The sequence below is a fragment of the Panulirus ornatus genome, chromosome 65 (assembly GCF_036320965.1).
Source record: "Panulirus ornatus isolate Po-2019 chromosome 65, ASM3632096v1, whole genome shotgun sequence".
NCBI lineage: Eukaryota > Metazoa > Arthropoda > Malacostraca > Decapoda > Palinuridae > Panulirus > Panulirus ornatus.
Genome location: NC_092288.1, coordinates 406,881 through 431,027, shown reverse-complemented (window position 1 = coordinate 431,027; position 24,147 = coordinate 406,881). Strand labels below are relative to the sequence as shown.

General features: G+C 38.7%; 1 long non-coding RNA gene across 1 annotated transcript; it reads right to left on the bottom strand.

The window, feature by feature from the left end:
* Nucleotides 1–2,171: 2,171 nt before the first annotated feature.
* LOC139746615 (uncharacterized) lies at nucleotides 2,172–19,898 on the bottom strand. The gene is made up of 2 exons (XR_011712179.1): nucleotides 19,140–19,898; nucleotides 2,172–3,203 (listed from the first exon to the last, which is right to left on the bottom strand). It is a non-coding gene; the product is annotated as an uncharacterized lncRNA (long non-coding RNA).
* Between the last annotated feature and the right edge of the window lie 4,249 nt (nucleotides 19,899–24,147).

Sequence of the window (24,147 nt, the reverse complement as noted above, 5' to 3'; positions counted from 1 at the left end):
TTGGTCACATGGAAAGAATGAGTGAGGAAAGATTGACCAAGAGGATATATGTGTCAGAGGTGGAGGGAACGAGGAGAAGTGGGAGACCAAATTGTAGGTGGAAAGATGGAGTGAAAAAGATTTTGAGTGATCGGGGCCTGAACATGCAGGAGGGTGAAAGGCGTGCAAGGAATAGAGTGAATTGGAATGATGTGGTATACCAGGGTCGATGTGCTGTCAATGGATTGAACCAGGGCATGTTAAGCGTCTGGGGTAAACCATGGAAAGTTGTGTGGGGCCTGGATGTGGAAAAGGAGCTGTGGTTTCGGTGCATTATTACATGACAGCTATAGACTGAGTGTGAACGAATGGGGCCTTTGGTGTCTTTTCCTAGCGCTACCTCGCACACATGAGGGGGGAGGGGGTTGTTATTCCATGTGCGGTGAGGTGGCGATGGGAACAAATAAAGGCAGACAGTATGAATTATGTACATGTGTATATATGTATATGTCTGTGTGTGTATATATATGTGTACATTGAGATGTATAGGTATGTATATTTGCGTGTGTGGACGTGTATGTGTATACATGTGTATGTGGGTGGGTTGGGCCATTCTTTCGTCTGTTTCCCTGCGCTACCTCGCTAACGCGGGAGACAGCGACAAAGCAAAATAAATATCTAATTTCATATTCATATGTTAAATAGGTAGGATATTACAAGAAATATAGCCAGTATTCAGGAATGCATGCATTACATAAAATCTAGTAAGACTTTAAAAAGTTTCAGAACTCCTCTTTAATACTAATACATGTTCCTTCTACATTCTCTGTCTTTACAGCAGAATAATATATCTCATGTGGATCTTCTAACATACTGATCATGGAGTCAGGATCATCAACCATTTCCTTTTTTACTACCACCCCATCACAATTTATCATATCCATAGATGAGTTAGTCAGCTTAAAATTATTGTCTATTACATGGCTTGAACACTTCACATCACTTGGTGAGGACTGGACACTTTCACATTCATTCTGACAGGACATGTGGAGCTTTCCACCATTCATATGATTAAATGTGTTATCACAATGGTCATTACCATGTGATTCTTTTTCCACATGAACTTCCATATGTTTCATAAGACTTGCCTTATGTCTATAGGATTTATGGCAATTAGGACAGTGAAAAGATCTCTCTCCTGTGTGTGATTTCAAATGTACTTTCAGGTTACTTCTGCATGAAAAGGATTTAGCACACTCTGAACAATGAAATGGTTTCTCTCCTGTATGTACTCTCATATGTTCTACTAGACTCCCTTTCTGGCTAAAGAATTTGCAACAATCTGAACACTGGTATGGTTTCTCTCCTGTATGAACTCTCAAATGTTTAACAAGGTCACCTTTGAAAGAGAAACTTTTACTGCAATATGAACAATGGTATGGCTTTTCTCCAGTATGGATTCTCATGTGCTTTATTAGATTACTCTTTCGGCTAATAGATTTATGGCATTCTGAACATTGAACTGACTTCTGTCCAGTATGAACAACCATATGCTCACTTAAATCATTTTTGCCAGAAAATCTTTTGTTGCACTGTAAACAGTAAAATGGTTGTTCACCCTTATGAACTTGAAGATGCTTTGCTAAATTTCTTTTATAACTAACAGACTTAGGGAGCTCTGAGCAATGAAGTGGTGTGTCTCCTGTATGAGCTCTATGATCATCTAAATGATGTTTGCATGAAAAGCTTTTACTGCATTCTGGGCACTGAAACTGCTTTCTGTCTCTTGTATGAACTCTACTATGGTCATCTAAATTATTTTTGCATGAAAAGCTTTTACAAAATTCTGGGCACTGAAATTGCTCCCCAGAACAATCTTTCACTTTTGGTTTAATCATGACAGCAAAATCTTTTTTCCTGAAACAGCTTTAAGTCAAACTGGGATGATTGGTCATCATCTTTACTTTGGCACAATGAGTTAATAACTGGATAACTTTTTGGAATAAAGTCGTGGCCATACTTATCATTATGAGGTTTCTTTTCTATGTGAACTCTTCAGGTTCACTTGATTTAATTTAAAATTTACTGCATTCTGAACATGAAAATGGCTTTTCAGTATGATCTCTCAATTCTTTCTAATAATGAACACTGAATAAAAGATTTATGGCACAGGGAGCAGTAAAACAGCTTACTTCTATGAATTCTCTTTTGCTTATTTAGGCAATTTTTACATGAAAAGTTTTTATTACATTCAGGACACTGAAATGGCTTTTCTGAATTAAATTTTTAAATGTTTCATATGATGATTCTGGATAATGGATTTAAAGCACATCAAACACTGAAATGGCTTTTCAACTACATGAATACTCTTATGCTACTTTAAAGAACTAATGCAAGAAATTCTTTTATTCAATCTGAACACTGTAAAGGTTTCTCTTTTGTGTGAATTTGCATATGTATAACTAAACTCTCTTCTTGGCTAAAAGGTTCATAGCATACTGAACACTTAAACTACACTTCTGTATATGCTTGATGGAATTTCCAATCAAGCAAATTATCAACAGTAAAACTCATTTTCTCTTGTGAAATTTAGTACATACTAAAAGTTTTTCTTAAGCAAAATATTTCTGGCACTTAAAACATTGAAATTGTGTTTCCTCTGAGTAACCTGAATAAGTACCATGTTGAAGCACTGATTACACAATGAAAAGATAATAAGCACGGACTACACAATGAAAAGACAATAAGTCCTCTTCTCTTCAAAGATGGCATGCATGTCTAAAAATTACTGCTGCCATTTACTTTCTTGCAGCAAACAATACAAAGAAACTACTTACCAGTCTTAAATTCATTTTCATGTCTGTATCTGCATCAAATTATTCCCCAAGAGAACAAGGAAAAATATAAATTAATCTAAAAAAAATCAGAGGAAAGTCTCACATATTCACTTGGTTCTTCACCATACACAATTAGTTCCAAATGCAAAATTTTAACCACTGCTCCTTAGAAATAAATTTTTAGTTTACAGAACATAAAGTTTCACAAGTAAGGTTTACTTCAATTATCGATAATTTGAGTGCACCACTCATAATATGACTGCTGGAGTAAGAGTGACCTTTGTCTATCAAAACTGGGGAGACATTTTTAAATACAATAATGTATTCAACTTCCACAGCTTTGATGATGAAACTTCCTGAATCTGGAAGACGATCTCAGGCCACAACCTGGTAAAGAAAACAGGAAAATTACAAGAAAACAGGAAATGAAAACTGGACCAAATGCTTTCTACTAAGGCCAAATTTTCCTCATAAAACATATCTTTATACACAAAGACCTTAAAATTCCTTAACTTTTTTCTTTTGAAAATCTTACTGATTTCTATACCTACAGTAATCATATTCTTAATTTTACCAATCAAATTCTCCAAATATTTACATTTTATGAACTATTCTGAAAAGAAATAATTCCATCCAAACTGTTTAATATGAATTACAATACAGTGTTTTAAAATGGATCCTTCACCATGCCTAAAGCACACATAATGACTAAACACACCAACTTATATGAATAAATACTTACTAACATGTATTTACATTCAACACACCATTTCCATTACAGTTGTTTGGTTCAATGAAAACCTTTAGACTCTACTGTATATATCCACATATAACAGTACATTATTCCAAATTCATTTCCCCCCCCACAACCCTGCACCACCTCCCATGCACATCATTCAGATACACTCTCAAGCAAAATCTGACTCCTGTATTTTTCTCTGGTAGTGCTTCATGTACAACCATACTGCCTCTTCAAAGACAGTATACACTTTCCTCTTCAAATTACACCTATTTTCATTTGCCATAAACAAAACAGGGAAACTGATCACCAGTCTTGAGTGAACTTTTATATCTGTATCAAAAATATAATTGAGAAAAGCAAAGAGAAACAAACTATCAAAACATCAGATGAAAGTCTCCTACATTCGTCTGGTTCCTCACCAAAGAGAATGTTCTAAATACACAGCCTTGAATACTGCTACTTCAAAATATATTTTCAAAATACAAAGTTCCAGCACCAAAAGATGCAGAAAACAGTATGAGAAAGGTTTAATTCAGATGCTGATGCTTTATGTGCATCACCTTTAAAAAGATTGCTGTAGTAAGGGGGATCTTAATCCCACAAAACTAAGGAGACATTCACAAATAAAATATTGTACTCATCTTACAGAGTTTAGATGCTGAAACCTCCTGGATCTGGAAGTAAATCTCTACACATAACATGGCAGAGGAAAACTACCATAAACCAGAAAACTGAAACTGAACTAAAATTCATCAACTACTGCCAACTTTTCTTATTATATACAAAAAATTCAGAAACACCTTTTGATTTCTAAAAGTAAACTGCCTACTGACATTTTTGTATTTCATATTATTCTTTTCTTATCCCTGCGGATAGGGGAGAAAGAATACTTCCCATGTATTCCCTGCATGTCGTAGAAGGCGACTAAAGGGGAAGGGAGTGGGGGGGGGCTGGAAATCCCCCCCTCTCATTTTTTTCTTTTTTCTTTTCCAAAAGAAGGAACAGAGAAGGGGGCCAGGTGAGGATATTCCCTCAAAGGCCCAGTCCTCTGTTCTTAACGCTACCTTGCTAATGCAGGAAATGGCGAATAGTATGAAAGAAAAAGATTATTCTTTTCTATAAATATTAAGGTGAATGCAAGAGTCCTGGAAAGAGGGGCAAGTATGAAGTCTGTTGGGGATGAGAGAGCTTGGGAAGTGAGTCAATTGTTGTTCGCTGATGATACAGCGCTGGTGGCTGATTCATGTGAGAAACTGCAGAAGCTGGTGACTGAGTTTGGTAAAGTGTGTGGAAGAAGAAAGTTGAGAGTAAATGTGAATAAGAGCAAGGTTATTAGGTACAGTAGGGGTGAGGGTCAAGTCAATTGGGAGGTGAGTTTGAATGGAGAAAAACTGGAGGAAGTGAAGTGTTTTAGATATCTGGGAGTGGATCTGTCAGCGGATGGAACCATGGAAGCGGAAGTGGATCATAGGGTGGGGGAGGGGGCGAAAATTTTGGGAGCCTTGAAAAATGTGTGGAAGTCGAGAACATTATCTCGGAAAGCAAAAATGGGTATGTTTGAGGGAATAGTGGTTCCAACAATGCTGTATGGTTGCGAGGCGTGGGCTATGGATAGAGATGTGCGCAGGAGGATGGATGTGCTGGAAATGAGATGTTTGAGGACAATGTGTGGTGTGAGGTGGTTTGATCGAGTAAGTAACGTAAGGGTAAGAGAGATGTGTGGAAATAAAAAGAGCGTGGTCGAGAGAGCAGAAGAGGGTGTTTTGAAATGGTTTGGGCACATGGAGAGAATGAGTGAGGAGAGATTGACCAAGAGGATATATGTGTCGGAGGTGGAGGGAACGAGGAGAAGAGGGAGACCAAATTGGAGGTGGAAAGATGGAGTGAAAAAGATTTTGTGTGATCGGGGCCTGAACATGCAGGAGGGTGAAAGGAGGGCAAGAAATAGAGTGAATTGGAGTCATGTGGTATACAGGGGTTGACGTGCTGTCAGTGGATTGAAGCAAGGCATGTGAAGCGTCTGGGGTAAACCATGGAAAGCTGTGTAGGTATGTATATTTGCGTGTCTGGACGTGTGTATGTACATGTGTATGGGGGGGGGGGGTTGGGCCATTTCTTTCGTCTGTTTCCTTGCGCTACCTCGCAAATGCGGGAGACAGCGACAAAGTATAAAAAAAAAAAAAAAAAAAAAAAAAAAAAAAAAAAAAAAATATTAAGGTATATTCCAACTTACAAAGTATATTCTCTATTTACTCACATGTTAAAAATCATATCATGAAAAGAAATCTACCAAAACTTTCTTTGATATGAATAACAGTACATTGTAATGAAAAGGATCCCTTATAATAACAAAAGAATTTTGACAGAGCACACTAGCTTTCAAGATTACGCTACTAATTTCTGTATACACAATACACTAGTGTTAATGTGCTCTGCCTGCATGAGGTCACTCTGTGAGCTAAAAGTCACATTTCACAATATTGTATCATTTGGGAGTACAAGCTCATTACAGAATTTTCACTCCCAAGGAGTCTTCACTTTCCTGCAACTGGAACTAGCACACCCTAGGCTCCTGGAGCCTTTAGAAAGAAAGCCTTGGTAACTCTTTTATAAAACCTGGTCCTAGGATAATCACAATTAAATGAATAAATTCAATACACTATTTCCTACTAACAGCAGTTTGCTCAATCAATACCTCCAATTTCTGTACATTCCCATATGCCACTGTTCTCATGAGCTATGTGTCCCTCCTATCGAGGTAAGGACCCAAGGCATGCACTTGACTACGGCTTCCCAAAGTTTCTGTAAGTATTCCAGCCAATGAAGGACTAATACTTATGAAACTTCCTTTTTTCTTCAAATTGCCTAAGTGTACAATTCTCTTCCTCCTTTTATCTTTCTCTTTTTCTATTACACTTTTGCCTTTAAGAAACAAGTATACATACATCTGCAGAGCCCTGATTAGTTTCTTCATTATTTTTCTCTTACTTCTTTCACTTGAGATAGCCTTTGACTGGGGTACGTTTCTGCCAAACTATTAATCACTATGGGGAAAAAGAATTACAGGTGCATAATCCCTCACTCAATTCTTGTCCATTATCATGTACCTCTTACCAATCCTATCATTCAGATACATTCTTATATTTAATCTAGGGAACAAATCCAACTTTCATTTTCTTGTAAAGCTCCCAAAATAAAACCAAGGGTAGCAGTAAGATTATGATAGATCTGGCTAGCCTACTCTGCTCATCAAGGAACATCCTTGTAATAACAGACAGGGTCATTGGCTAACTGGGAATTGAAATATATAGTACATCTTTATGCACGTTTTAACATAAGAATCAAATTTCAACAGAGCAAATCTGTCACAGTACCCTCTCCAGTCTCTTATCTTCTTTCCAAACTCCAACAGCCCTACAAATTCGAAAACCAATTACTTCAAGTTATACTCAATTAGCTATTTTCCTGGCATTATAATATCCATGTGCATTCTTTTGTCTAAATTGTGCTAATCCTTTTAGCAATCTTTCATTGCTTCATATTCCTTCAATTAAGGCCTGGCCTTGATGTGGATTTTTTTTGTGATTTCTGTCTTTCTGAGTCTTTGCTATATCCAGCATGAGCAATGTAGCACCAAGTACAAATAAGTGGCCTCATTCACTCACATCCACTCTATAGTTACTACAGTCATGTATAATGTACCCCAACAAAGCCTCCTCTCCATAAACAGGCCCTACAGACATTTCCATGGTTCCCCCAACTTCACATGCCTGGTTCAACCCACTTACAGCATATCATTCCCTGTAAATTGCAGCACTCCAATTTGCTTTATTCCTTGCACGCTTTGCACGATCCTGCATGTTCAGGCCCTGAGCCTTCACTCCATCCTTCCATCTCCTACATGCCTTTCCCTTCTTTCCCTGCTCCCTGCACTTCTGATATGTATATCCTCTTAGTCATCCTTTCCTCAATCATCCTCTCCATATTCCAAACCAGTTCAGAGCACTCTCTTTAACACTCTTTAATACATACTTCTCCTACTACTACACATCTCTCTTATCCTTTCATTTCTTATTTGATCAACCCTCCTCAAACCACATTCTGTCTTCAATCATTTCATTTCCAAAACAATCACCCTATCCTTCATATTTTGTAAGGCCTATGCCTCACATCCCTTTAGCATTGATGGGACTACTATACCATTAAATATACCCATCTTAGCCCTCAGAGACAGTGACCTCCCTTTCCATGCATTCCTTAGTGCACTCAAGAACTTTACCCTCTCACTTCAACCCCCTAGGTTCCACTGGCTGCCATATCCACTCCCAGGTCTCTAAAACTCTACTTTCTTCAAGTTCTCTCCATGCATATTCACACTTAAATTAACCTTTATCTTTTCAGAGCTAAACCTAATAACTTTACCTTCATTCACATTTACTCTCAAATTTCTCCTCTCACACACTCTCCCAAACTCAGAAACCAGCTTCAGCAGTTTCTCACTCAAATCTGCCACTAGTGTCTTATCACCAGTAAGCAACAACCGACTCATGTCCCAGGCACCCTCCACCCCCAGCAGACTGCATACCTGATCCTTTCTCCAAGACATTTGCATTCACCTCCCTCACCACCCAACCCATAAAAAGCAAAAATAGCCATGGTGATATCATACACCCCTGCCACATACCCATCTTTACTTGAAACCACTAACCCTTCTTTCTAGCCACTTCCACACAAGCTTTACTCACGATAAAAACTCCTTACTGCTTTCCTCACATAACATATTTTCATAGCACCTTCCACAAATCATGTCTAGGAACCTTATCATATGCTTTCTTCAGATCCATAAATGCCACAGACAAATCTTTCTATTTCTCCAGGTATTTCTCACACATTTTTTTAAAATAAAGACCTGACCCATACATTCTCTACCACTCCTGAAACCACGTTGCTCCTCCCTGGTCTGATGCTCTGTGCTTTCAACCACCCTCTCAAAGAGTACTCATCCATACAGCTTTTCCAGTACACTTGACAATCTAATACCTCTGTAACTTGAACACTTAAGTTTGTTCTCCTTGCCTTTGTAAAGTGGTAATCTTCAGGCATTTCACCATAATCCATTAATTTATTTATCTATTTTGCTTTGTTGCTGTCTCCTGTGTTAGTGAGGTAGCGCAAGGAAACACGAAAAAATGGCCCAACCCACCCACATACACATGCATATACATAAATGTCCACACACGCAAATATACATCAAAACGTATACATATATATAAACACACACACATACTTCATACTGTCTGCCTGTATTCATTCCCATCGCCACAATGCCACACATGAAATAACAACCCCCTCCCCCCAAATGTGCGCAAGGTAGCACTAGGAAAAGACAATAAAGGCCACTTTTGTTCACACTCAGTCTCTAGTTGTCATGTAATAATGCACCTAAACCACAGCTCCTTTTCCAGATCGACACCCCACAGAACTTTCCATGGTTTACCCCAGACGCTTCACATGCCCTGGTTCAATCCATTGACAGCATGTTGGCCCCGGTATATCATATTGTTCCAATTCACTCTATTCCTTGCATGCCTTTCACCCTCCTGTATGTTCAGGCCCCGATCACTCAAAATCTTTTTCACCCCATCTTTCCACCTCCAATTTGGTCTCCCACTTCTCCTCGTTCCCTCCACCTTCTGACACATATATCCTCTTGGTCAATCTTTCCTCACTCATTCTCTCCATGTGACCAAACCATTTCAAAACATCCTCTTATGCTCTCTCAACCACACTCTTTTTATTACCACACATCTCTCTTACCCTTTCATTATTTACTTGATCAAACCACCTCACACCACATATTTTCCTAAAACATCTCATTTCCAGCACATCCACCCTCCTCCGCACAACTCTATCCATAGCCCACGCCTTGCAACTATATAACATTGTTGGAACCACTATTCCTTCAAACATACCCATTTTTGCTTTCCGAGATAATGTTCTCAACTTCCACACATTCTTCAACGCCCCCAGAACTTTCCCCCCTCCCCCACCCTATGGTTCACTTCCGTTTCCATGGTTCCATCCGCTGCCAAATCCACTCCCAGATATCTAAAAACACTTCACTTCCTCCAGTTTTTCTCCATTCAAACTTACCTCCCAAATGACTTGTCCCTCAACCCTACTGTACCTAATAACCTTGCTCTTATTCACATTTACTCTCAGCTTTCTTCTTTCACACACTTTACCAAACTCAGTCACCAGCTTCTGCAGTTTCTCACACGAATTAGCCACCAGCACTGTATCAGCAGCAAACAACAACTGACTCACTTCCCAAGCTCTCTCATCCACAACAGACTGCATACTTTCCCCCTTTTCCAAAACTCTTGCATTCACCTCCCTAACAACCCCATCCATAAACAAATTAAACAACCATGGAGACATCACACCCCTGCTGCAAACCTACATTCACTGAGAACCAATCACTTTCCTCTCTTCCTACACATACACATGCCTTACATCCTAAATAAAAACTTTTCACTGATTCTAACAACTTGCCTCCCACACCATATATTCTTAATACCTTCCACAGAGCATCTCTATCAACTCTATCATATGCCTTCTCCAGATCCATAAATGCTACATACAAATCCCATTTGCTTTTCTAAGTATTTCTCACATATATTCTTCAAAACAAACACCTGATCCACACATCCTCTACCACTTCTGAAACCACACTGCTCTTCCCCAATCTGATGCTCTGTATATGCCTTCACCCCCTCAATCAATACCCTCCCATATATTTTCCCAGGAATACTCAACAAACTTATACCTCTGTAATTTGAGCACTCATTTTTATCCCCTTTGCCTTTGTACAATGGCACTATGCAAGCATTCTGCCAATCCTCAGGCACCTCACCATGAGTCATACATACATTAAATAACCTTACCAACCAGTCAACAATACAGTCACCCCCTTTTTTAATATATTCCACTGCAATACCACCCAAACCCGCTGCCTTGCTGGCTTTCATCTTCTGCAAAGCTTTTACTACCTCTTCCCTGTTTACCAAATCATTTTCACTAACCCTCTCACTTTGCACGCCACCTCGACCAAAACACCCTATATCTGCCACTCTATCATCAAACACACTCAACAAATCTTCAAAATATTCACTCCATCTCCTTCTCACATCACCACTACTTGTTATCACCTCACCTTTAGCCCCCTTCACTGAAGTTCCCATTCATTCCCTTGTCTTATGCACTTTATTTACCTCCTTCCAAAACATCTTTTTATTCTCCCTAAAATTTAATGATACTCTCTCAATCCAACTCTCATTTGCCCTCTTTTTCACCTCTTACACCTTTCTCTTGACCTCCTGCCTCTTTCTTTTATACATCTCCCAATCATTTGCATTATTTCCCTGCAAAAATCATCCAAATGCCTCTCTCTTCTCTTTCACTAATAATCTTACTTCTTCATCCCACCACTCACTACCCTTTCTAATATGCCCACCTCCCAAGCTGCTCATACCACAAGCACCTTTTGCGCAGCCATCACTGCTTCCCTAAATACATCCCATTCCTCCCCCACTCCCCTTATGCCCTTTGTTCTCACCTTTTTCCATTCTGTCCTTAGTCTCTCCTGGTACTTCCTCACCCAAGTCTCCTTCCCAAGCTCACTTACTCTCACCAGTATTTTCACCCCAACATTCTCTCTTCTTTTCTGAAAACCTCTACAAACTTTCACCTTAGCCTCCACAAGATAATGATCAGACATCCCTCCAGTTGCACCTCTCAGCACATTAACATCAAAAAGTCTCTCTTTTGCGCGCCTATCAATTAACACATAATCCAATAATGCTCTCTGGCCATCTCTCCTACTTACATACGTATACTTGTGTATATCTCTCTTTTTAAACCAGGTATTCCCAATCACCAGTCCTTTTTCAGCGCATAAATCTACAAGCTCTTCACCATTTCCATTTACAACACTGATCACCCCATGTGCACCAATTATTCCCTCAGCTGCCACATTACTCACCTTTGTATTCAAATCACCCATCACTATAACCTGGTCTCAAGCATCAAAACTACTAACACACTCACTCAGCTGCTCCCAAAACACTTGCCTCTCATGATCTTTCTTCTCATGCCTAGGTGCATATGCATCAATAATCCCATCTCTCTCCCTCCACTTTCAGTTTTACCCATATCAATCTAGAGTTTACTTTCTTACACTCCATCACATACTCCCACCACTCCTGTTTCAGGAGTAGTGCTGCTCATTCCCTTGCTCTTGTCCTCTCACTAACCCCTGACTTTACTCCCAAGACTTTCCCAAACCACTCTTCCCCATTACCCTTGAGCTTTGTTTCACTCGGAGCCAAAACATCCAGGTTCCTTTCCTCAAACATACTACCTATCTCTCTTTTTTTCTCATCTTGGTTACATCCACACACATTTAGACACCCCAATCTGAGCCTTCGAGGAGGATGAGCACTCCCCGCGTGACTCCTTCTTCTGTTTCCCCTTTTAGAAAGTTGAAATACAAGGAGGGGAGGGTTTCCAGCCCCCACTCCCGTCCCCTTTAGTCGCCTTCTATGACACGTGAGGAATGCGTGGGAAGTATTCTTTCTCCCCTATCCCCAGGGATATTTAGACATAAAATTCTTACTAACCAATCAACAACATAGTCACCCGTTTCTATAGAAATTCAACTGCAATATCATCCACTCCGGCCGCTTCACAACATTTCATCTTACACGAGGCTTTCACCACCTCTTCTCTTTTCACCAAACCACTTGCAATGATTTTATCACTTTGCCACTTTGCATACCTTCCCAACCCAGTCACCTTACATTTACCATCCTATCATCACACATATTCAACGATCATTCAAAGCACTCACTCCATCTCCTCTTCACTGCTTGTTATCACTCCCCAATTTGCTCCCTTCACTGTTGTTCCCATTTGTTCTCTTGTTTTCTCACACTATTAACCTCCTTCCAAAACATCCTATTCTCCCTGAAGTTTGCTGATACTTGCGCACACCAGCTCTCATTTGCCCTCTTTTCAGTTCCTGCACCTTCTTCTTGGCCTCCTGCTGCTTCCTCTTGTATATCTCCCAATCACAAGCACTCCTTCCCTATAAATACCACCAATACACTTTTAGTTTCTCTTTCATAAACAACCTTACTTTGTCATCCAACAACTCAAAAATCTTTCTCACCTGCCCACCTCCCATCTTTTGCATACTATGCACTTATCTTGCACATGCCAACCCTGCTTCCCTAAATATTTCCCATTCCTCACCCATTCCCCTAGCTTTGATTACTCTCACCTTTTGCCACTCAACATTCCATCTCTCCTGATATATCTTCATTAAAGTTTCTTTTCCAGGGTCACTTACTTTCACCACTTTTATCTCAGCAATATCATTTCCTCATTATCGAAAACTTCTACAAATCTTCACCCTAACCTTCATCGAGTAATGATCTATGTATTCATCTTTATTCTAATATTCTTAGCAAATGAATGATCATAAAATTTCAACTGCACTATCTTTCCTGAGTTTTCAGTATCCCTGTTCAATTACTCATCACTAAATGCCTGCAAGTCAAGTTTTCACTGAAAAAGAATCATTGTTGGAAAAAATTATGAACACTCATAAGTGATACTATAAGAAGTTTCTCTGAATGTATCATTGTTGCAACAGCTGCGCCAAGTGGATGAATACAAATGATGATAAGTGTACTTGTAATATAACACAAAAGGGAAAAGTAAACCCAGATCTGTTGCTTTACATGAGTGTACAGAATTATCCTTTGCATTATTTGCTCAGTAGATGGCCACAGGAATATCATTCAAATTTCTTTGTCATTTCGTCATTTACTGAAAATACCATAATACACAAAATCCAATCAGGAAGACCCTGGCTACAGAAAAACATAAAAGAGGTGAATATATAAAAGATATTCAGTCTCACAATACACGAAAATAAATAATTAATGAATCAAAAGACACCATGAAACTTCAGCCAAACCTGGCATTGACTGGCCTTTAAATATGGATTAAGCCAAAGCCCATTCATTGACTGTTCAATTAACATATGTACAAACCATCCTGTTCAGAAAACACTTTTGTGTGCTAAAAAATATACTATGCAACACTGGATCCATACAAAGTGAAAGCATGCAAACAAGAATAAGGTGTAATGGTTTATCTACAAATAAAATTCAACCCAAAAAGTGGGGGATCCCTACATGTGTACAGATTAAAGGCTAAATAATAAACAAAGGAGAACTTATATAATAAACAATGGAGAACATATATAATAACCAATGGAGAACATATATAATAAACAATGGAGAACATATATAATAAACAATGGAGAACATGTTTGGAAAATAAAAATGTTAGTTTTAAAGAATAAAAATGTCTCTCAAGGGCAGTGTCCTGCAAGCCATTTGAGATTATGTTGGATGTCTAAGTGTAAGAAACCTTTTAACCACCTACCTTTAGGTCAGGTACATGCCAGTAAATAACCCCTACATGGCAAAGACACTGTCTTCCTCTTGCTGACATTGCTGACCTACCTTCCCCATAATTCTTAAGAGTAAAGATGTCAATTCATTGGTGGTCACTCTAGTCTACTGAAAGATTTCTCATAAAGAATAAATGGATGGGCTGGAATCACAAACCACAAAAAATATCTGGAAGATACTTCCCTGAATGTTTTTCATACTTAAAACCTTACATTTCTTTCCAGAGATGCTTTGTCCTGCAAGCCATGAGAGCATGCCAACATGGGGCAGGAAGATTAACGAAAAACTTTCCATCAAGAGGATAAAAATGATGAAGTCATCACTCTAAGGCTCAGCTTTCCCTGATGTTGGCAGCATAGGGGCACACCAACTTGGACCTTAACATCAAGAGTAAGATGTCCTTAACAGATATGTTAGAAGAATGCCAAAGACCTCTACTGTCAATCTCCCCTTTAAGGAAGGCTTCTCATACAGACCAAGAGTGAAAGTTACCTACCCAAACTCCTGGCCTCTAACATACAGTGAGTTTGTATTTCTAAAACAACTTGTTAGTCTAAGAAGAAATGTTCCTTATGGGAAATGTTTTAAGCAATAAAAGTTTTGGCAATAAAAGATGTTCCTCTCATAATCTTCAATGATCTCCAAAAATCAACACACGCAATTCCAATAGCAATAAATAAAATTTCTTATATGTGAATACTACATGTACTTGCTTAACTTTGCATACACAGTTAACTGTAAGAGTTTAAAGATAACCAATGAGGCATTAAAACAACAAATAAAACTTCTGACTAAAAATAGATTAAGACTATGATAAACCCCATTAGCATACAGCACATAGGCAACTGTACCTTTAAAAAGGAAAGAAGCTTATCATAAGGTTTATATTGAAAACTTACAGCAGTAGTTCTTGTAAAGGACTCTTGTACAGTGGCACTAATACCACTAGCCTTGTTTAATCTTTTCAGTGATGGGAGAATCAAATGATGCTTACATTGTTGGGTGCTATTGGCATTAATATATAAATATAATTTCCTACCACAAGATGAATTCTGCATGCATTGCAGACTTTGTCAGCTGGCCGCAGATGGCAACCAAAGCAAGAAATGGAGCTGTCTAAAGGACAGTAATCCTTTAGTGCTCATGGTAGATGGTCACGCATCTTCTCATATGACTCACAGTGTCTGTGGTACCCAAAGCCATGCTTCTGCCTGCTGCAATTAGGATTAGCAAACCAGTTAAATAAAAGATTTTTCTTAAGGTAGGAAAGCTTTACCTAAGCTTAATTTAAGAGAAAAAATAAGTTGCAATAGTTTTATGCACCAATCAAAACTGTATATCTTTTCATACTTGATCACCATGTTCCACATTAACGATAAAGTGAAAGGAACAGATGAAGAAAGGCCACATTCACTCACATCCATTCTCTGGCTGTCATGTGTAATGCACTGAAATCATAGCTCCTTATCCACAATCAGGTCCCACAGACCTTTCCATGGTTTATGCTGGATGCTTTCCATGGTTTATGCTGGATGCTTCACAGTCCCTGGTTCAGTCCATTGACAGCACGATGACCCCAGCATACCACATCTTTCCAATCCACTGTATCCCGTGCACGCCTTTCACCCTCATGCATTTTCATGCCCCAATTCAAATCTTTTTCACTCCATCCTTCCATCTTCAATTTGGTCTCCCCATTCTCCTTGTTCCCTCCTCTTCTGACACATATATCCTCTTTGTCAACCTTTTCTCACTCATTCTCTCCACATTTCCAAACCATTTCAGCACACCCTCTTCTGTTCTCTCAACCACACTTTTTTTTAATTACCACACATCTCTTTTACCCTTTCCTAACATATTCGATCAAACCACCTCACATCACATATAGTCTCCAAACATTTCATTTTCAACACATCCACCCTTCTCCACATAGCTTTATCTATAGCCCATGCCTTGCATCCTTTTAATGTTGTTTGGACTACCATTCCTTCAAACATACCGATTTCTGCCCTACATACATTCTTCAGCACTCCCAGAACCTTCATCCCCTCCCTCACCCAAAAATAATATGTAAAATTTTTTTTGTGTGTACTCAAGATTGACCAATCTGGTAAACAGTGTTTCTCCTCAACTCAGAACAGTGAAGTCTTAACTCATAAGGGAAAAAATGTAAAAACATTTTGTGCATCAGTTCATAAACAGGAAATAGTTCTTTATTTTTTTTTGCACACTGAAGGAGGTAAAAAATCAACTGTGGAGCAAAAGCTTTAATCATAAAAAGGACTAAAGAAAGACTCTAAAACAAAGAGCTTCAACATTAGCCTCCCAAACAAACAGTGAGGTGGTCTAGAATACGTGTGAGAGCATTTGCAGATAATGAGAAGGTTGAAAAGGTTGTTTCTCTTAATACGAAGGCTGAAAGGTTGTTTCTCTTAATAAGAAGGCTGAAAGGTTGTTTCTCTATCTCAAGAACAAAAATTACTAAACCCATGCACTAATCAGATGAGAATGGCTCTACCCTGAGGATGAAATTGGAGAGAGGAAAAAAGTTAGTTCAATAAGTTTCACTCCAAAATTGGGAATCTGTGGTACTGTCCCTCACTGAACTTGATATCAAAGAAGCATGTGTTGGCAACAAATAATCTGGCTTGGTGGCACAGAAACCCACCAAATCATACTAATGAAGACAACTTTTGAATTCAGATCTAACAGACATTACATTATTATGGAAATGAACTTAATAGGGCAGCTGCTAATGTATACCTAATGAATAGGAAACCTGGAGACAGACCTTTAAATCTTGGTGGGATTTCATTTGATAAAGCAAAGGGTCTGCAAGTCTTGTTAATCAAGCCGTAGATTGCCACAATGATGTCTGTGAAAAACAAGATTACACACCCTGAGATAAGGATATTCTGGGGAAGGATTCACTGAGCATCCAATAAGAGCAGTGGAGCTTATTTTGGGATGTATTACATTTCATTTTAATGAATATCCTAACTGAGATTAGGGCTCACAGGTTAAGGGAAAAATGTGAAAATAAGATTTTTTTTTTTTTTTTTTTTTATACTTTGTCGCTGTCTCCCGCGTTTGCGAGGTAGCGCAAGGAAACAGACGAAAGAAATGGCCCCCCCCCCCATACACATGTACATACACACGTCCACACACGCAAATATACATACCTACACAGCTTTCCATGGTTTACCCCAGACGCTTCACATGCCTTGATTCAATCCACTGACAGCACGTCAAACCCTGTATACCACATCGCTCCAATTCACTCTATTCCTTGCCCTCCTTTCACCCTCCTGCATGTTCAGGCCCCGATCACACAAAATCTTTTTCACTCCATCTTTCCACCTCCAATTTGGTCTCCCTCTTCTCCTCGTTCCCTCCACCTCCGACACATATATCCTCTTGGTCAATCTTTCCTCACTCATTCTCTCCATGTGCCCAAACCATTTCAAAACACCCTCTTCTGCTCTCTCAACCACGCTCTTTTTATTTCCACACATCTCTCTTACCCTTACGTTACTTACTCGATCAAACCACCTCACACCACACATTGTCGTCAAACATCTCATTTCCAGCACATCCATCCTCCTGCGCACAACTCTATCCATAGCCCACGCCTCGCAACCATACAACATTGTTGGAACCACTATTCCTTCAAACATACCCATTTTTGCTTTCCGAGATAATGTTCTCGACTTCCACACATTTTTCAAGGCTCCCAAAATTTTCGCCCCCTCCCCCACCCTATGATCCACTTCCGCTTCCATGGTTCCATCCGCTGACAGATCCACTCCCAGATATCTAAAACACTTCACTTCCTCCAGTTTTTCTCCATTCAAACTCACCTCCCAATTGACTTGACCCTCAACCCTACTGTACCTAATAACCTTGCTCTTATTCACATTTACTCTTAACTTTCTTCTTCCACACACTTTACCAAACTCAGTCACCAGCTGATAAATACTAAAATTAAAAGGAACCTTGTTTTCATAACACTAAAATTTAAAAGAATCCTATTTTCATTGCATGTAAATAAATGAGGTTATCATGGTTCACTGTTTAAATTCTGATGCCAATTATTTTTTGTATTTACATTCACCAAATGCATAAAGCAGCAAGTGATAAAATCTAACAGTTTAACACATATTCTTCAAATCACACAAGAATATCACTAAATTTCAACTGCAACAGTAGAATGTAATTATATCAGCTGCTTGGTTAAGACTGGTAATTATTTCATAAGTTTTGATGATTTATATCAGTATCTAACTTTATTGCACACAATTCGTCTCCAAATTTTCCATGAACTTCATATCCCTCCTCTCTACAGTCTTATTTCTTAAAGAAATCAAACACGAAAATCTAAATCATGGCATGCCATCCTCATGTGTCCTCCACACAGCATATTAATATTCAATACAAAATCTACGATATTCCAGATTTAGTCTTGTGATGTAACGTGGTCAAATGATGGGTAAATTATTGTAAGTGAAACACTTACTGAAATCAACAGAACCAATGAAACCTCACCTAACTTTCCTTAGCTCTCATAATTTACCTCATTTCCACTTTTATTAACCAAACATGATAATGTTTTTGTTTACATACAGTTTATGTTCACGGTAAATATATAATAAATCCCAAAGTTTGTGTACTGTAAATGGTATCTTCATTCCAGAGAACACATCCACACATACGACATCCTAATTAATGGTACAAGACACAGTAAACACCATCAATCTTCATCAATTTTGACCATACAACTATATACTTGGCCAAAAAATTGGTTACTTGAAAATTCTGATATTTTCAGGCAATCGTAGTTGATTTCTACGTGATTCACTACATCAATTAACTACATAAATTCCACCGACCTTCACAGCCCTTCCCACTATTGTTCACTTTGCAGTCATTTTACGTCCTTATAACTCTTTAGATCCCTTCTAAATTACGTCTACTACCATCCGTTAATACACATTTCCTCAAGACCCATGATAATTGTGTTGGCCTCATGCTTACCAAATATAAGAAAAGATGGACTAAACTGCGTATGAAGTAAGTTGCTTGTGAAACATGCTCTTACACCTTAAACATGCTCTTACACCTCGCTGAAATTGAAGGCAATTCTTGTGTTGAAGCCACATTTAGTTAAACGTTAGCTTAGTTAACGATTAGTTTTACTAATTCTTTAACTTCATCTCTATACTTGAGAGTCCTCCCACTTTACTCTGGGGATTAACGCTGCTGTACACATAGGATAGGTCACGGTACTTGAACCCTGTATACTTCAAATTAACTTGTTCTACTCCAGAGAGTCATCATGTATTGATCAAGGTTGGTCAAAAAATAGCAATTAATAACAGTGCGTAAGTTTCCTTCAGTTTCCCAACGAAAAGACTTATTTTGAAAGGATGATTCTGTATAACAGGAAAGTGATATTTTGTCGGTCAAAAAGAAGTCATACTCGTAAAATACACTTTGACCAAACAGGGGAGGCGAATTCCTGATGACAATCATTATAATGAAAATAATGAAATTATCTCTGCTATATATATATATATATATATATATATATATATATATATATATATATATATATCTATATATATATATATATATATCAAATGGATGGATCTTAATGGTGCCACAGGTAGGATGCGTTCCGCCTGTTCGACCAGGAAGGTAGACAGTTATGGTCTACAAGTAATGATTCGTACAACATCATTAAGTTAGATCTATAATTTCCTTAGAGAAAACCTTCATTTGTTTGGACTACTATTTTGTTGTTACTTTTATAACCGGTATATGTTTAAGTCCATTCTGTTATCGTTATATATTTAAGTCATATACTTTTTAATTTTCCAAAAGAAGGAACAGAGGGGGCCAGGTGAGGATATTCCAAAAAAGGCCCAGTCCTCTGTTCTTAACGCTACCTCGCTATCGCGGGAAATAGCGAATAGTATGAAAAAAAAAAAAAAACGATGCAAAAGAGGGAGAGAGCATGTATTCTTCGACTCGTTTTTGGTAAAATATATCATATGATGTTTGAGGATATTGTTGATGATTCGTGCACATCAAAATCAATTATTAGAATTATCTTACCACCAGTGTTCAATATTCTTCGATGGTTCATAATAACTTGACGCTGGACTATAATATCCCCGAAAGACGATTGGACTAAAAGCTTATTAAATCAACCTTGACTCAGTAAATATGTTGAATTTATATGTTACATGGCTTTCCTCCGAACATACTTAACTTTCTGTATGGTTTTATTCTCTAATGTTATCCCGTATACATTTAGACGCCATATTGTTCGTAGCTTTGAACATCTTGGATGTCAATATTAATCACATGTTCTTCGTGTTTGCTTATTGATTCTAAGCTCCGGTGCAAAAATGGTTTAATACTGTTAAATCCAAATTTTATCTGAATTACTAGATCTGAGATTTTTCATAGCTTTCATCGCAGGCTCAAGTTTAAATCAAGATGAATCCTTATTACGCATCATGTCACGTGTAGATATATTGTTTTGGAGCTCCCGTTCACCTGCTCGTCTAAATTATATAAAACTTTGGTCAATTTGAAATTGAACTTAATGCCAAAAAGGCTTTGCCACTCTACTGGCACATCGCAAACTGTCATGTGGACCACTCTACTGGCACATCACAAACTGTCATTAGGACCACTCTACTAGTAATTCATAAACTGTCATGTGGACCACTCTGTTGGTAAATCGCAAACTGTCATGTGGACCACTCTACTGGCACATCGCAAACTGTCATGTGGACCACTCTACTAGTAATTCATAAACTGTCATGTGGACCACTCTATTGGTAAATCGCAAACTGTCATGTGGACCACTCTACTGGCACATCGCAAACTGTCATGTGGACCACTCTACTGGTAACTCACAGTCATGTGAACCACTCTACTAGTAATTCATAAACTGTCATGCGGACCAATCTATTGGTAAATCGAAAACTGTCATGTGGACCACTCTACTGGTAACTCACTGTCATGTGGACCACTCTACGAGTAATTCATAAACTGTCATGTGGACCACTCTATTGGTAAATCGCAAACTGTCATGTGGACCACTCTACTGGCACATCGCAAACTGTCATGTGGACCACTCTACTGGTAACTCACAGTCATGTGGACCACTCTACTAGTAATTCATAAACTGTCATGTGGACCACTCTATTGGTAAATGGCAAACTTTCATGTGGACCACTCTACTGGCACATCGCAAACTGTCATGTGGACCACTCAACTGGTAACTCACAGTCATGTGAACCACTCTACTAGTAATTCATAAACTGTCATGCGGACCAATCTATTGGTAAATCGAAAACTGTCATGTGGACCACTCTACTAGTAATTCATAAACTGTCATGTGGACCACTCTATTGGTAAATCGCAAACTGTCATGTGGACCACTCTACTGGCACATCGCAAACTGTCATGTGGACCACTCTACTGGTAACTCACAGTCATGTGAACCACTCTACTAGTAATTCATAAAATGTCATGCGGACCAATCTATTGGTAAATCAAAAACTGTCATGTGGACTACTCTACTGGTAACTCACTGTCATGTGGACCACTCTACTAGTAATTCATAAACTCATGTGGACCACTCTATTGGTAAATCGAAAACTGTCATGTGGACCACTCTACTGGTAACTCACTGTCATGTGGACCACTCTACTAGTAATTCATAAACTGTCATGTGGACCACTCTATTGGTAAATCGCAAACTGTCATGTGGACCACTCTACTGGCACATCGCAAACTGTCATGTGGACCACTCTACTGGTAACTCACAGTCATGTGGACCACTCTACTAGTAATTCATAAACTGTCATGCGGACAACTCTATTGGTAAATCGCAAACTGTCATGTGGACCACTCTACTGGCACATCGCAAACTGTCAAGTGGACCACTCTACTAGAAATCATAAACTGTGTCATGTGGACCACTTTGTTGGTAAATCGCAAACTATCATGTGGACCACTCTACTAGCACATCGCAAACTATCATGTGGACCACTCTATTGATAACTCACAGTCATGTGGACCACTCTACTAGTAATTCATAAACTGTCATGCGGACAACTCTATTGGAAAATCGCAAACTGTCATGTGGACCACTCTACTGGCACATCGCAAACTGTCATGTGGACCACTCTACTGGCACATCGCAAACTGTCATGTGGACCACTCTACTAGTAATTCATAAACTGTCATGCGGACCACTCTATTGGTAAATCGCAAACTGTCATGTGGACCACTTTACTGGCACATCACAAACTGTCATGTGGACCACTCTACTGGTAACTCACAGTCATGTGGACCACTCTACTAGTAATTCATAAACTGTCATGTGGACCACTCTATTGGTAAATCGCAAAATGTCATGTGAACCACTCTACTGGCACATCGCAAACTGTCATGTGGACCACTCTACTAAAGATTCATAAACTGTCATGGGGACCACTCTGTTGGTAAATCGCAAACTGTCATGTGGACCACTCTACTGGCACATCGCAAACTGTCATGTGGACCGCTCTACTGGTAAATCACACTGTCATGTGGACCACTCTACTAGTAATTCATAAACTGTCATGTGGACCACTCTATTGGTAAATCACAAACTGTCATACAGAACACTCTACTGGCACATCGCAAACCGTCATGTGGACCCCTCTACTGGCACATCGCAAACTGTCATGTGGACCACTCTATTGGTAAATCGCAAACTGTCATGTGGACCACTCTACTGGCACATCGCAAACTGTCATGTGGACCACTCTATGGGTAAATCGCAAACTGTCATGTGGACCACTCTACTGGTAAATCACAAACTGTTATGTGGACCATTCTACTGGTAAATCACAAACTGTTATGTGGACCACTCTACTGGTAAATCACAAACTGTCATGTGGACCACTCTACTAGTAAATTGCATAGTCATGTGGACCACTCTACTGGTAAACCACAAACTGTCATGTGGACCACTCTACTGGTAAATCACAAACTGTCATGGGGACCACTCTACTGGTAAATCGAAAACTGTCATGTAGACCACTCTACCAACACATCATAAACTGTCACGTGGACCACTCTACCGGCACATTGCAAACCATCATATGGACCACTCTACTGGCACATTGCAAACTGTCATGTGGACCACTTTACTGGCACATTGCAAACTGTCATGTGGACCACTCTAATAGCATCGCAAACTGTCATGTGGACCACTCTATTGGCATATCGCAAACTGTCCAGTGGACCACTCTACTGGCACATCACACACTGTCATGTGATCACTCTATTGGTACACCACACTCTAAAGGTTAATACAATCAAATGGTTTTTCATCTTTGTGATCATGTTTGACATGACAGATATTTCCTTTTAAGGATTTATGACAACCTGAATAAGTAAACAATTTTTCTCATGTTAAATTCTATTTGTCGAAAGACCCATTTCAGGGTAAAGGTGTTTGTATGATAATAAACACTTGTTATTTATCTTCGACAAGATTTATACCTTTCTAAATACAAATATTTTTCAACTTATCATTTATTGTATATGGGATGGATCAAGTGTATATAGCCTCTCAGTTAACTTACACATATCTTCAACTTATGTCCTGTGCTTAAAAAATACAGAGTTCAGAATGATACATAAAAAGTTTTGATTTTTCATTTTCACACTGAGCTAATTCAGGTGAGACCCATATCTATATTCATACCTCCATTTTTGCTCACAAAATACCTCCATTGTAGTAAATTATTCCTCTGGCTCTAAGCAATTTATTCACAATAACTATACATTCTTTGTGGTTTCCCTTGTCTTGTAACATCAACCATACTACATTTGTATATCTTCCTCATCAACCTATAATCTGCAATGCTTATTACATTGTTATATAACCTCTAGAGGCTTACCCTATGATATCTCAGTGCCATTCATCTTTCTTACACTTTCAATTTTTATCTATTCATCAAATCTCAGC